Source organism: Natator depressus, chromosome 1, assembly GCF_965152275.1.
Source record: "Natator depressus isolate rNatDep1 chromosome 1, rNatDep2.hap1, whole genome shotgun sequence".
Lineage (NCBI taxonomy): Eukaryota > Metazoa > Chordata > Testudines > Cheloniidae > Natator > Natator depressus.
This window is the reverse complement of record NC_134234.1, coordinates 110,780,158-110,794,582: the sequence shown is the minus strand read 5'-3', so window position 1 is coordinate 110,794,582 and position 14,425 is coordinate 110,780,158. Positions and strand designations below refer to the sequence as shown.

The following is a 14,425-nucleotide window of genomic DNA, read 5'->3' as shown; positions in this document are numbered from 1 at the left end:
ACCAGTTAGAGAGGGCAAAATCTCTCTGCATATATTTTAAAACTTTTAAATGGGAAAACTAACTCTTCTTATCTTTAAAAAGGATAAATATGTAGTTGGCTTTTGTCTTTATAGGCGTTTCTTCTTGCAGTTACTTTATAAAATTTGTCCTTGAACAACAGACAAATTTTGTATCAGTAAATCAAAGTATTGTTAACTTTCACATAATCGCATGAGATAATGAGGTATTGATTGGGTTACTTTCTATAATTTCTTCAAAATTATTTAATTACATACCACTTTATTTACTTTCTCAGTTTCATTATTAAAGAATTAAACCATGCATATAAAGCATTTCAGTGTTTAAATATGTATTAATATGCACATGGGTAGATTCTTCTCTATACTTAATCTGCTCTGTTCAGGCGGGGGTAGGAAGAGGGGGCCAGGAAGCTGGTATAGCTGTTTGATTCTGTGGCAGCCATGGCATGAGTTACAGCAGCCCAATGGTTCTTTTACACCACCTGAGCATGTCTCTGTAGAAACCATATAATTTGCCACTTCAGAACCAGCAGAGGGCTGCTGTCCTCATTCTGAGACACCCCCTCTCCAAAGTGAAGGGTGGTGGATGCTGGAACTACTGTGCTGGTTCAGGCTGAGCTCAAAGCCATTCTCAATCCTCCCATCTGCTGAGGAAATTCTCAGCTGTGACTAGGCTCTGACTCTTCAGCATCATCTGGAGAAGGGAATCTGGCCTCTAGGATTATACATTTATGTTGGAATTAATGTAAATATTGTTTGTTTTTATTTTGGGGATTCAGTTCCCAGTATAGCACCCGTGACCCAGGTGATAGGAAAGTGAGCTCTGTAGGACTGTTTGTCTTCCTTGACTTGTTCTCTCTTTTGGGAGATTAATGTGAAACTTTTATAAAAGAGATCATGTGTAACACTGTTCTTATCTAACCTGACTGGGCATCTTGGTTTTGAGTGTTTTCTGGGAAACATTTGGTTGATTTTCAGATGTTTTGGGTAATAAAATCCTGAGATAAGGCACTCCAGGGGCCAGTTTCAACAACTGAACTGCAGCTGGCAAATCTATCAGCTTATAGAACATCAAAAGATTCTTCAATAAAGCACATCAGTAAAACAAAAAAAGATTTTTTTTTAAAAAAGGAAAATATACTGAATTACGTTTTGAATGATGTTTGAAGACTCCTGTTTAAAATTAAAGGATACAGAAAAAGAGAGATTCCTGGGGACAGTCCGTTTACTTGTTGGAGAGCCAAATTTATATATGTTCAAAGAGTAATGAGTGTTTACAAAACTTACATTGAACAGAAATGTTTGCATTATTTAAAAAAAAAATCTGAAAGCAGGTTTGTTAAAATTTGAACATCATCCTACAGTTCTTTGAACCCAAGGAATAAGCATGCTGTACTATGCATGAGAGTCAGAAAGTGAAGGTGACCAATCTATCCTGAGTGTCAAAGTGTCAACTGGCAAGTGCATTTATGGGGGCTAGTTTAAAAATGTAAATAACATTCACAAAAGCAAATAGTAAATAGTTATGAATAAATTAAATTGTAAAAACTAAGAGAAAATAAACGCTGGGTTATTTTCAAAACATCTAATGATATAATAATTTTCTGATGTCTAAACCATACTAATACTGTTATAACAATATTGTTAAGAAACCTATTTTATACTATTCTGCAGTAGAAATTTAATTTGTCCTATAACATAACAGAAAAACAGTGATAACAGATCAGTCATTAAAGGCCAGATGGTGATTTATGCCAATGGAAGTACCCAAGTAAGTGCTTACCAGCGTGAGGAAGGGCTCAACAAAATCTATCGAGTTCTGCACATAGCTAGCCTCTCTAACAACGTAATATTATTACTGGTTTCAGAGTAGCAGCCGTGTTAGTCTGTATTCGCAAAAAGAAAAGGAGGACTTGTGGCACCTTAGAGACTAGCAAATTTATTTGAGCATAAGCTTTCGTGAGCTACACACACACACACATATATCTTCTTACTATATGTTCCATTCTATGCATCCGATGAAGTGGGCTGTAGCCCATGAAAGCTTATGCTCTAATAAATTTGTAAGTCTCTAGGGTGCCACAAGTACTCCTGTTCTTTTTATAGTAGAAGAGAGGATATAGTTCAAAATTGGGGAGTATTAGTAAAAGGATATTTTGTTAATTAAATAGACATGATCTAGGGCTGGAGAAATGATCTAGGCCAAAGTTGGGGACTTAAAATCCTGACATTTACCAAGACTGAACAGGCATTTTTCCTACTCTGTAGAACTGTTGATCCAATTAAAGAGCTACTGTTGAATCAGATTTGAGATTTTAAAAGATGATCTCCTGCCCTCTAGTGTTCAAGAGCTTGTCAGCTGCTGTGCAGTGTTTTGCCTGGTTTTCAGAACACTTTCCAGTCTTGCATCAGTTGATTAATTAACATCACGTTTTTCTTACCCTGCTGGCTCTCTGGGCACTAGTGATTATTAGAAACTTAGACAAAGTATTAGTTCGTAGCGGAAAATTACACCAGAGGATTAATTGTGATCTGGTCATTCACTATCGACAAGCTGGAGGTGGAAAAGAGAGATACAACTCACCACTGACTGATGTGTTTTAATTTGTCTCTCTTTTTTCTTTTTTGGAAGCCTGTGATTCTAATTGGTGTATTTGTATTATGAATTTCCATATGTCTCACAATCTGAGTCAATAAAAATGCTAGCAATGATATGCAGCATAGACACCAGACTGATGTAAAAGGTGCAAGAGGATACGTGTATTTTAAGTACATCTAAATGACTAAAAGGAGGGGTTGAGGTATTCTGTACCCAAAACTCATATTTAAAACAGGGATTCATTGATCTGACCATGTAGTGGCTGTTCTTATGTCTACTTGCTCCTTGGTGTTTTTGCTGATGGTGCTATTTTGTGTGGGTGGTTAGTTATTATGTAGACCAGTGGTCACCAACAGGTCGATCACGATCAACTGGTCGATCCTGGATCCTCTGTCAGTCGATCATGATCTCTGGCCGCTAAAAGCCGGTGGCGCAGCAGGGCTCAGGCAGGCTGCCCCACACTGCTCCGGAAGCTGCTGGCATGTCTCTGTGGCCCCGGGGGGGGAGGGGGAGGGGCAGAGGCAGCTCTGTGTGCTACCCAGACCCCCAGCACCGTCCCTACAGGGGGGGTGCTTGCAGGCACGGGCAGCGCACGGAGACCCACTGCCCCCCTCACCTCCAGGGGCCCCAGAGACGTGCTAGCAGGTAGATGCTTCCAGAGCGGTGTGGGGCCAGGGCAGGCAGGCAGCTTGCCTGAGCCCTGCTGCGCCGCTGACTGGGAGCTGCCTGTAGTAAGCACCTCCCGGCCACAGCCTGCACCTTGCAGCGCCTCCTGCACCCCAATCCCCAGCCCCACTCCAGAGCCCCCTCCTACACTCAAACTGCCTCCCAAAGCTTGCACCCCTCACTCCTGCACCCCAACCCTCTGCCCCAGGCTCAGCCAATGCACACCCCACAGTTGAGAATGTTACACTAATTTGTGACAATCCCTGCAGAATTTTGGATCTATAAACCACAAATGACACTAATAAAAAGTGAAACTCACGAAATGTTCAGTGGATTCTATGAGATTAGGTGCTGTGTGACCATATGACCTCTACACCCAAACTCCCTCCCAGAGCTTGCGCACCTCACTCCTGCGCCCCCTCCCACACTCTGAACCCATCGGCCCCAGCCCAGAGCCTGCACCCCCTCCTATATCCCAACCCCCTGCCCCAGCCCAATGAAGGTGAATGAGGGTGGGAGAGAGCGAGCAACGGAGGGAGGGGGGAATGAGCGGGGCGGGGCCTTGGGGAAGGGACAGGGTAGATCCTGGGTTGATCTTAAATTCAAAAAGTGATCTTGTGCGTAAAGAGGTTGGAGACCACTGACGTAGACCATGCTCCCCCAGATATGGATACCTCTAATGCTTTTCACATAGACCATCAAACAGTAGTCGGATAACAATGACTATCAGGCACTAATGACCTACTCCAAATTTGAATCTGAGACCTACAGGTGAAAAGCTTCATATTTCATTATCAAGCCCCTGAGCCATTCCCCTGTTTACCAAATACAACTTGGCTATGTGATCATGTATAATAAAGTGTTTCTAAAAATAGCTGAAAATCATATAGATACAATTTTGCAAAGCTTCATAATCTGAAGTCTAAACCATTGCAGTCATCAAGTCTGAGAATGCAGAGTGAGAAGGCATGTTGGGCCAAGTTCATTCCTAATGTGTCCCCATTATGGTGAATAGTTATATCAGCGACAAACTTAGACTCTTGATTGAAATTTATAATCCATGGAGAACTCTTCTGAACAAGACTTTAGGAGTGAATACTGAAACTTCCTGCAAGAGCCACGGACATTTATAATCTTAATCTCTGTTATTCTCCCAAATGTAGGCAGAAAGGATTCCATTTGACACAGGCTGCTGCAAGAAGCCCTTTTACATAAGAAGATATAATTTAATAGTTTCTGAGAGTGCAGGAACCCATGGTAAAATCCCAGCCCTATTGAAGTAGGATTTCACCCCAAATGTCCCAACAGTGAGGGTGCTATCTTTTTCACTGGGATTTTTTCTTGACTTGGACATTGTTTTTATTCATTATTCAGGAGTAGTTTTACCTTCTATTTTTGATAAATGGCTTCATTTATAAAATGTTTATTTATTTTACAGAAGGGACATGTTATAATCAAACAACTAAGAACATAAAAACTAATCTCTTCTCAAAAAAGAATGCACGAAATATAAAACATGTACTCAATCCTTAAAGGTGCATACAGGACCAGTCCTGCTTGTCTAGTTTATATGAACAACCACATAAGGAAAATAATCTTTGGCCCACAGTACAACATGTAACAAGAAAGTACAACTATGCAAATGTAGAAATAAATAAAAATACTCCCACCCAGCAAACAGGCCCATGCATGTTACATTGTATTGATCTGTATGTTCATGTATACATTTCACACATAGCACTATAAAACAACTATCTGTACTTCTCCATATCTGTAGATTTTTCCCTATGAAATTTAGAAATGGATTCTATATTGCATTAAAGTAATTCAGTTTAACTTTTATTCCAAATACAATATATTTTTGTATGAGAGTGTTGTTGCAAGGTCTTTCAGGTTATTGTAGATAAATTTTCCATGTCCTTCCATTATTGTAGAATAATCCTTTTAACATTATTAGACTAGGAGAAAGCCATTCTGCTAATGCTTTAGGATTTCTTTGATTTCTGAAAGATGAAATATAGCAACAGAAGGTTCCAATTATAAGGTATATTATTTAATTACTAACATTTTGGTCTAAATTAATTGTACCTTTTTGCATTCCAGGAGCATGTCTGTGGTATTCAATTATAGCTAATCATTTCCATAATTTATTTCAAGTATACATATGTGACCTATGTATTATAAAGAACTTACATTTCAAACATGCAGACAAAATCTGGAACAAAATCTCGAAAGAAGAGTTCCCAGTTAATAAGCAGTATGGCATTAAGGCAATGCAAATCAATCTTCCATAGATTATATTGGATCCCAGCTCACAATTGCTCCATGCATATTTCTATTTGCCATCTTTTACTTTTTTAATTATAATTTTCATACTCCTCTTTTAGCAGATCTATGAGAATGATGTTAAAGAAAACATAAGATGCATATATGCAAAACTTGTATTGCTTAGAATGTTGTTGGGCATAATCCTATTACAACAAAGGAGACAGAAAGGCTATGCTACAGGAAGTGAGACAGAAACCTCTTTACATCCTGTTCCTTTATTCTGTCATCTGCATAAAAACAAGTAAAAGAAAACCAGCATCTACACACTGTTTCTCCAAAATGTAATTTTTTCATGTCATATGTGACCTGCTGAAGAGAGAACGCACAACACAGGATAAAATAGTTATTACTTATTGCCGAGGTGTAGCATCAAGGGTAAAAGCTGTGGCAGACTGACCATTTCCTGCAATATGAACTTTACTGAATTAAGTTAAACCTTACTGAATTAGGTTTAAAGCTTTGAGGGTCCATTGTATTAAGAATGCAATTGTGCATGTGTTATTGTGGAATTGTATGTAACTTAGGCAGGCCATTCATTCAATTTTAAACCGGACAGTCCTCGTCTTCGGTGCTTTGTCCCCCACCTAGTACTGAGACAAAACAATATGTGGTTTTGTCTAGTATCAGACAGGGGATGCCATTTTGAAAAACATGCCGCTCCTGCTGCTCCTGCCAGTGTGACCTCACATGCACTGTGTGTGTGAGTTCATGCCAATGGAGGCAGAGCAGTGTGATCTTCCAAATAGTGTCCTCCGTCCAGTGTGAGCTTGTACGCACATTATGTGTGAGGTCACACCAGTGGGGGTGGGACACACCATTCCTGCAAGTACCAGAATGTCTGGTATTTTGGGAATCCGTGAGTGACAACCCTAATGTAACTTCCCGGAGAGGAGGGGGATGCTAATATAATTCCTTTGGTTATCAGCACTTCGAAGCCCCTGCACCTCCCAGAGAGCTACACACTAACTAGTTCAAACTGGATTCTCTAGGGATCAACAGACAAAGAAAGGATTTTTGGATAAATAACCTAGCAACTGGGGAGCTGAAAGTCTGAGAGTGGGTGCCTTGCTGAAATAATGAGGGGAAATGAAGCTGCAGTAGGGGACGTATGCCTCAAAAGCCAAGTCTGTACAGTGCTGAGCATCTCCTGCCATGTGCTGAGCAACCTCAACTCCCACTGATATCAGTGGAATAGGGTCTCAGCTTGTTTCTGTAGAAGAACTGAGGTGCTCAGCACCTTGCAGGTTCAGACCCTGAATTAGCCACTTGTTTGTATTTTTTTTATCACTACAGGCTTTTATGTTGAGGTAAGTGCCTGACAAAGAGGCTCCTGCAAAACCAGCATTTTACTCTTAATAACACTAGTTTGAGTATATGCATATAAACAAAACACTTAAGTGGATTTTGTGAAAGAAATATCGTGATTGTTGGGATCTACTGTCTAATGTCTCTTGTAGAAAATGGTCTCAAATAGATTTTATGCTGTCTTCTTTTGGTTTTATTTTTCCTCTGTAAATGTGTTTCCTCATAAAGCTGGCTGTTGATTGTTTTTGTTTTGTTTTCTAATGGTATCAGGATTATGATGATGAGGAATCACATGGAGTGTGTGTATTTAGGATACCTCTTAGAACAGACAAAGTAGGGAGATAACAAGGAGGAAGCACTTCAGGCTTCCTGATCTAAACCATTGCATAGTCCTGCTGTGTACTGTTGAACAATTAGCATATTTCAACCGAGAGTGTGCTGGAGTTTAGTGGTTAAGTGAATGGAGCTGTTATAAGGCTTAATTAACTAATGTTCGTAAAGTGCTTGAATCAAAGTTCTGATATCAGTGAAGTCAACATAAAAACTGTCTAAATAAAAACTGCTCAAGAACTTCAGAAATGTGGGTCACAATGTATAAATTGGGAGCAATCAACCTTACTAGTTCCCACAGATTCTCCTCTTTGATCCTATTCCTATTCTTTGATCCTGTTCTCCTCTTTGTCCTATTCCTGATCTTAGATGTCCCTCTGCACATCTGCTCCTGTCTGCTGGCATGGACCCCTTTCTCTCTTTCCTGTTAGCCAGGCTGCATACTCTAAAATGTCTCTAATGGTGTCCCTATCAGTTCTCTGTGGAAACAACCAGCTAGCATTTGTTACCCATCAAATCCCCAAAATGTGAATTCATAACACCTCTAGTTCAGGCATTATAACTGATGCTAACCTGTGCTATAAAAGCAGTGTGAGCTTGGGGGAGGGGACACACAGTCGCTGGCACGGGGAGATGAGGGGAATGAGACCATTGCAGGGAAAGGGGAGGAATGGAGACGCACACAGAATCCCTGGTATAGGAGGAGCAATCAGAGCTTGTGGTAAGAGGCGAATGGGATACACACAGAACCCCTGGCATGAAGGAGGTGGTTGTTGAGGAAAAGGGGTATTGGTAAGTCCCTGAAATAGAAGGGGATGGGAAGGTGGTGGTACACCAGGACCTTGTGCAGGAGAGTGGAAGGATGCAAAGAACCCCTGGTGTAAGCTCAGTCTAAAAGAAACAACAAAATGTACTACACCTTACAGCAAATAATTTTTTGAATGTGGTTAATTAACTCATTGCTTGTAGGAGACACAGGAGAAGTGAGCTTTAGAAGAGTTTTGAATGAAGAGGAGCTGGTGGCCTGGCAAACAGGTTGGGTGAGGAAACCCAGTATGTTGTGTTGCTCACACCCAAAATCAAATGATTTGTATTAAAGGTGAAATTCTCACCTCTGCCAATGGCCAGCACAAGGCCTAGCCACAATTTAAGCCCCACGTATCTCCTCAAATAGGGCTTCTGTAATTCACAGGCCTTGTGCTGGTGCTGTCCCCCAATACTCCAGATTTCACCCATAATGTTTGATTCCTGCCACATTTTGTGGTATGTTAAACATGCAGTGAAGCTCACCTCCCTGTGTGTTTGTGATATGCTATCAGGCTATAGCCTGCTACACCTTAACTAAATTATATGAGACAATCAGAAATAATTTGGTGTATTCCTCTCCTTTCCCTGCCATGTGCCTCATTTGCCAAAAATACGTCAGGAATCAAACATTATGGGTGAAATCTGGATTTAAATAATGTTCCTTCAGAGATGGTGTTCAACAGCTAAAAGACCATTTTCCCTATTTGGAGCCTCTACCCAGACAAAACAAAAACCCCAAACCCTGTGGCAGTGAGTCCCAGAGCCTGGGTCAACTGACTAAAAGGTAAGTCTGCTCTACAAAATTAAATCAACCTAAGTTACTTAGACATACAGCCACTGCAGTAATTAAATCGCTTTTGGGTGTCCACATTACACTCCTTGTGTCGGCATTGCATGTCCTCACCAGGAACTCTTGCACTGATTTAACTGTCAGTGTGGAGCATTGTGGGATGGCTTCTGAAAGGCAGCAACAGTCAGCGTAAGCAATGCAGTGTCTATACTGACGCTGCGTCAACATAACTACGTTGACCTAAGCACTGCGCCTCTCATGGAGGTGGAGTTATTAAGTTGGTGTAGTGGATGAGTTACATCTGTGGGAGCTACAGTTTAGTGTAGATGCTTACAGAGTTAGGTTGATCTAATTCTGTAGTGTAGACCAGGCCTCAGGCTCACTGAGTTCAAGCTGTGGGGCTAAAAATAGCTGTGTAGACCCTTAGGCTGGAGCTCAGACTCTGTAAAACTGCAATGGGTAAGGATCTTGAAGCCTGGTCTCCAGCCCAAGCCCAAATGTCTACACTGCTTTTTTTAGCCCCATGGCTTGAGTCCTGTGAGCCCAAGTCAGCTGACTGGGACTCTAAGACTTGCTGCCCCAGATTTTTGTTTTTGCTGTGTAGACATACCCGCTGAGGCCTGTGTTTTGTCAGGGACAATAACAAGTGTTTTAAACATTTTTCCTTATGAAATATGATTATTTTGTTATTTCTGAATGCTAGTATTAGGGATGTGGGTGGCATTTCAGATGGCCTGACATGAAATCTGAGAATTACATCTTTCATTAACTGCCAACCTGATTGTTCTGGGGATCTTGATAAACCTGTTCTTTTGGTAGCGTCCTGAGCTAGCTTTATGTTTTTGTTTACTATCATATGTTTTGTGACCTTTACGTTTGCAGATCCATTTGTAACATGCATTCTATTTGCCCAGTGTCTATGATATAGCCAACATATTAGTTATTCCAGATAACGAATGAAATCGCTTTTCCACCTGATGTAGTCTCCACTTCCACTTATTTCCAGGGGGTATAGGCATATTTATGGAATGGTGTAAACAAATGTTCCTTTCTACATCCTTTTGGAGAACTTGTGAGGCCAATGTGATTGTGGCTGGGCTAGGGTTTGTGCAGATGGAGAGAATCTTCACAGGAGGCCCAGGTGATGTGTGCATGTTCTCACATACAGGCCCCACAGGGTGAGGGATGGAATTCTACAGTTTAAAGGGTAGGTCCATGGGAGCATTAGTGGGACACAGCATTCTCCCTTTAGGTGCAAGCGGATTTCCCACAAGTTACAGTTGGTCACACCAACAAGGACTATACTCTATATGACTAGAACATTGTATGACTGCAAATACATCCCCTGCCCCATACGTTTGCTTGGGTTTATTTTGGACAACTGCTGCCAGCAGGTGCTACATGGGAACATAGCTCCTTTAGCATGGGGAAGAGGGAAGCCGTTGGAACAGTGGCAGTCTTGGGTCTCCATGCAAAAGTTCCGACCCCTCTAAGCACTCAATCCTGAAGTCAGTGGGAGTTTTTGTATGCAAGGTCTTAGAGGACTAGGCCCCCTGTATTCCAAGGTCTTTGTGGCACTAGGATTTTCTTGGATTTAGTGGGTTGTACCTTCCGCCATCTCCGTGTGTGTGAATGAAACTCCCCCTCCAATGGGACAAAGGCCATGTATGGAAACTGAGGCCAAAATTTCCAGCTGGACTCTCTAAAGTTAGGCACTTACAGATCTGTATTTAGGCATCTACATTAAATGTGCTTGATTTTCAAACAACTACATTCTGAAAATCAGATATTTTATTTACAGCCTAACTTTAGTTCCAAGTTTAAGGTTGACTTCTGTTCCCAAACTCTCATGTGGGGTTATAATATGGCCCTGTATGTTGCAGAGAGAATGATAACGCAAGTTAACTTAATGAAATTTGGAGATCAAGTATAACAAACTCAGGCCAGAGATATTGTAGAATTCAACTAGGGGGACCAAGTGTCCTGATTTTATAGTGACAGTCCCAATATTTGGGGCTTTGTCTTCTATAGGCTCCTATTACCCCACACTCCCACCCCGTCCCTATTTTTCGTGCTTGCTATCTGATCACCCTAAATTCAACATAAAATTTGATAGTGAGAGCTCACTACAAGTCAGATAAGACTAAATATGAATTTAAAATGTACTTGTCTAGTAATTAGTGACCATGGAAACTGTTCATCATTCTCAGAAAAGATGATCAAAACTAAAATTATGCTTGTGTAATATTAATTGCATCACTATAATATCCTATACTGTGGAAAAAATGTGAAAGTTTGTGTATACTCTAAGCTTGCTTCTTCTCCTAGAATGGTCAGAGGACAAAAATATTATGCCCTGACAGGCAGCCAGCACCACTTTACACCTGTTATTAGTTGCACTCAGCATAAAGAAAATAGACTCTCCTGTCCAAATCACAAAATCAAAGCCTGAAACACACACAGTTCAGCAGAAAATTCAACTCAAACCTCTAACAGTTGAAATCAGTCTTGGTTCAAGTTCAGACAGGCTTTATGTGCTGGCGTTGGTTTGCTGGAATTTTGGTTTGGGTCTGAACTTTCCATCAAAGATGGGTATGGACCTTTTTAGGTGTATCTGTAGATTTGCAGTTATTCCAAATAGTTTATCACTGTTGAATTTTGGGTGCTATATTCCTTTTACATAGATGGCTCAACCACATGTCCTCAAGGGATTGCAAAAGCCATTTTACTTGATTTTTTTGGAATGGGGATTGGGTAAACTTAGCTTAGTTTTCCTGATCCAAACAGAAAATCAGAAAAAAACAAATAGTGGTCACCTCACTCTTGATGTAATCCATTGACTTCAGTATAATTACACTAGGATACAATCTAGCTCATTATTTCATCATCTGTGTCTGTCTGGCTCTGCCACCTTGTCTTTTAGCATGTTATTTATGATTAATTCCATCAGTAAGACTTTGCTGAACTAGGATTTGAAGACGTGGTGTTAGAATGTGTTAGAGAACACCTGCTAACTAACACCTTCTAAAAGTCTAGCACAGACAAGACAGTGTATATTTTAACACATGGTAAACTGTTCAAATTAAAGCTTAAGGAGGAGCCTAGCCCAGACTGGAAAGAAGCTGTGCCATTTAGGCTCTCTAATGAAGCTGTCATTTCAGTAATGCTTTGTGTGCTTCTGTTACATTGAAGTGCAGTGAAGGTGGGGAGGGCAAATAAAACTGTCAATAAAATGGTATCTTGCAAATTCTCTATTGCTATTTAGTATAAGTTTCTGGGAGTATCTACAATGTGCTAGGTGCAGTATGAATCCACAAGACGGCAGGCCCCTGCCACTAAGAGCTCAAAGTCTATAAAAGCCAGAACAAACAGAGAAAGAAGAACAAACAAATAGGGTGGTCAGGAAGTGATTGTCTGTTTCCTGAAAATGAGCCAGATTCTCTACTGGCATAAAGAAACTGAGATCAGTGGAATTATGCCAGCAGAGAACTTGACTCAATACGCTTTAACACATGTAATTCCTGGATTGTGTAGCACTGTGATTCAGCAAACTGCAACCTCTATGGCAGTTTCATTTACACTTTAAAAATGTAAGTTTTTTCCATGAACCGAGTAATACAACCAGTGCAGAAACTCCTGTGTTTCTAATTTTAATTTTGTCCCCAGAGTTTGTTTTGTCTGGTATCAAGGGAATTTGGGATTAATTAGATTATAGCTTTTAGATGTTTCTTCAAATCATATCATCAGCCATCTAAGTAGGAATGAAATAATTCTGAACCAAACTTTGCAATCTTGAATTTATCTCACATGCTTACTGTAACAAATATGTAACAACAAACAATGGATCCATTATGGATTGGCACTCAGCTGTTGGATATGAACTCCTGTGAATGCAGGATGTTTGAGAATAAGCATTGCCTAACTGTTGGGAGTATTGCAATGTCCTGGCATGTGTGAGTAATGTTGTTTGCTATTGGAGCTGGAGCAGACCTGTTCAAGTGTTTGTGATTATATTGCCCTTAAGTGGCTGTCTCATACAAGATACAGCAAGTCCTAATACTGCTACTGTCTAACCAGGGTCTTCTGGCTTTTGGGCAAGGATCCAAAGTCCATTGAAACCAATGGTAGTTTTTCTTTTGACTTCAGTAGGCTTTGGACCAGACCCTATTAGGGGTTTGTGGGTTTCCTGGAAGCAATGGTCCCAGCTTCCAAGTTATATGACTGATGCCACATGGGTACAGTTTAGCTGGTGACTATGGTGTCTATTATTTGTCTAAGCAGAGTCTGAATGAATGCTTTCCTGACAGCTAGCTGGGAGGGGGAGAGACTGTGGGTGTGGTTATGTAAATACAGTTTGCTCCTGCTGTTTGCTCCTGTTTTGTTTAGATTTGTTTAGATATGCAGCAGATGTTTTGCTCATTGTAATCCACTTGGCTGGTGTTGCGTCACATATCACATTAGTACTGAATGCAGGGGTAGTGAAATGCTGTTATCAATGTTGTGATTATTGTGGGAACGCAGGGAAGCAGGACTCTGTTTAACCTTTTCCAGATGGGGGCGGGTCACCCTTAGCAGAGAGGACCTTGGTGAGCCAGGGGCTTGACTGCCAAAGCCCTGTGAAAGTCAGAGGGGTAGGGACAGGAGTTCTAGTTAGGAGGCTTTGCCCTCCTGAGTTCTCTCTAGACTGGCTTAACCTGTTCTTTTCCACTAATCAAAGAATAGAGCTAAATAAGCTTGTTGTTTTAATTGCTTAATCAGAGCTAAAACCAGTTGCGGTAGGACTATGTTTTTGCCCTGTCTGCTGAGAGCTGAAATCACTTGAGATAGGGCAGTGTTTCTGCCCAGTCTGCAAAAGAGTTGAAAATCACTGAGAGACTGATGTGCAGAGGTCACAGTAGAGAGGCAGAAGGTGACTGACAGTCAGCTGGCAAATGAGTGACCAGCAGGGTGGCAGTAGAGAGAGGCGCAATGAGCGGCCAGCAGACGGCACCGGAGAGGTGTGATGAGCAGTGAGCGGCCAGCAGAGCGAGTAAGGTGCCTCTTTACCCTGCACCAGGGTGGGAGGTGAACTCTGCAGATGTACCTCTGAACTCTGGGTCTGCACTGACCAAGGACAGCAACTGTGAGTGGGGTGCAGAAAAGGGTTGGGCATGTGAAAGTGACTTTTGGGTTGCTGGACTTAAGAACCTGAGGGGGAAAGGGCATGGCCCAACCTACTTGGGGGTGGGGGGGGTCTTTTACTCATGGTTTATGTTATGAACCTTGTTTGCGGTGTTTTCCCAAATTAACTCTGAGTTACTTCCCTCCTTTTATTAAAAGTTTCTTTTCTACACTCGGACTCAGAGCTTGCGAGTGGGGAAATATTGCCTCTCAGAGGCCTCTAGGGGTGGTGTGTAATTTTTCCAAGTTACGGGGTGGGAGGGATCGAGCCGGTTCTGTGTTGTATCGATGGAAAGGAACCCCTAGATATTAAACCTGGCCCTGGTTGCTGCTGGCTGCATCTGGTAGAAGGGTTACATTTGTACCACAGTTCTGTTACAATAAGGATAAATATCTGAGGATTTATACAATTAAGAAAC

General features: G+C 41.3%; 1 protein-coding gene across 1 annotated transcript in view; it reads left to right on the top strand.

Annotated features, from left to right (window-relative positions):
* Window positions 1-14,425, top strand: part of RASA3 (RAS p21 protein activator 3) — a 255,686-nt gene that overhangs the window by 2,900 nt on the left and 238,361 nt on the right. The window lies entirely within an intron of this gene.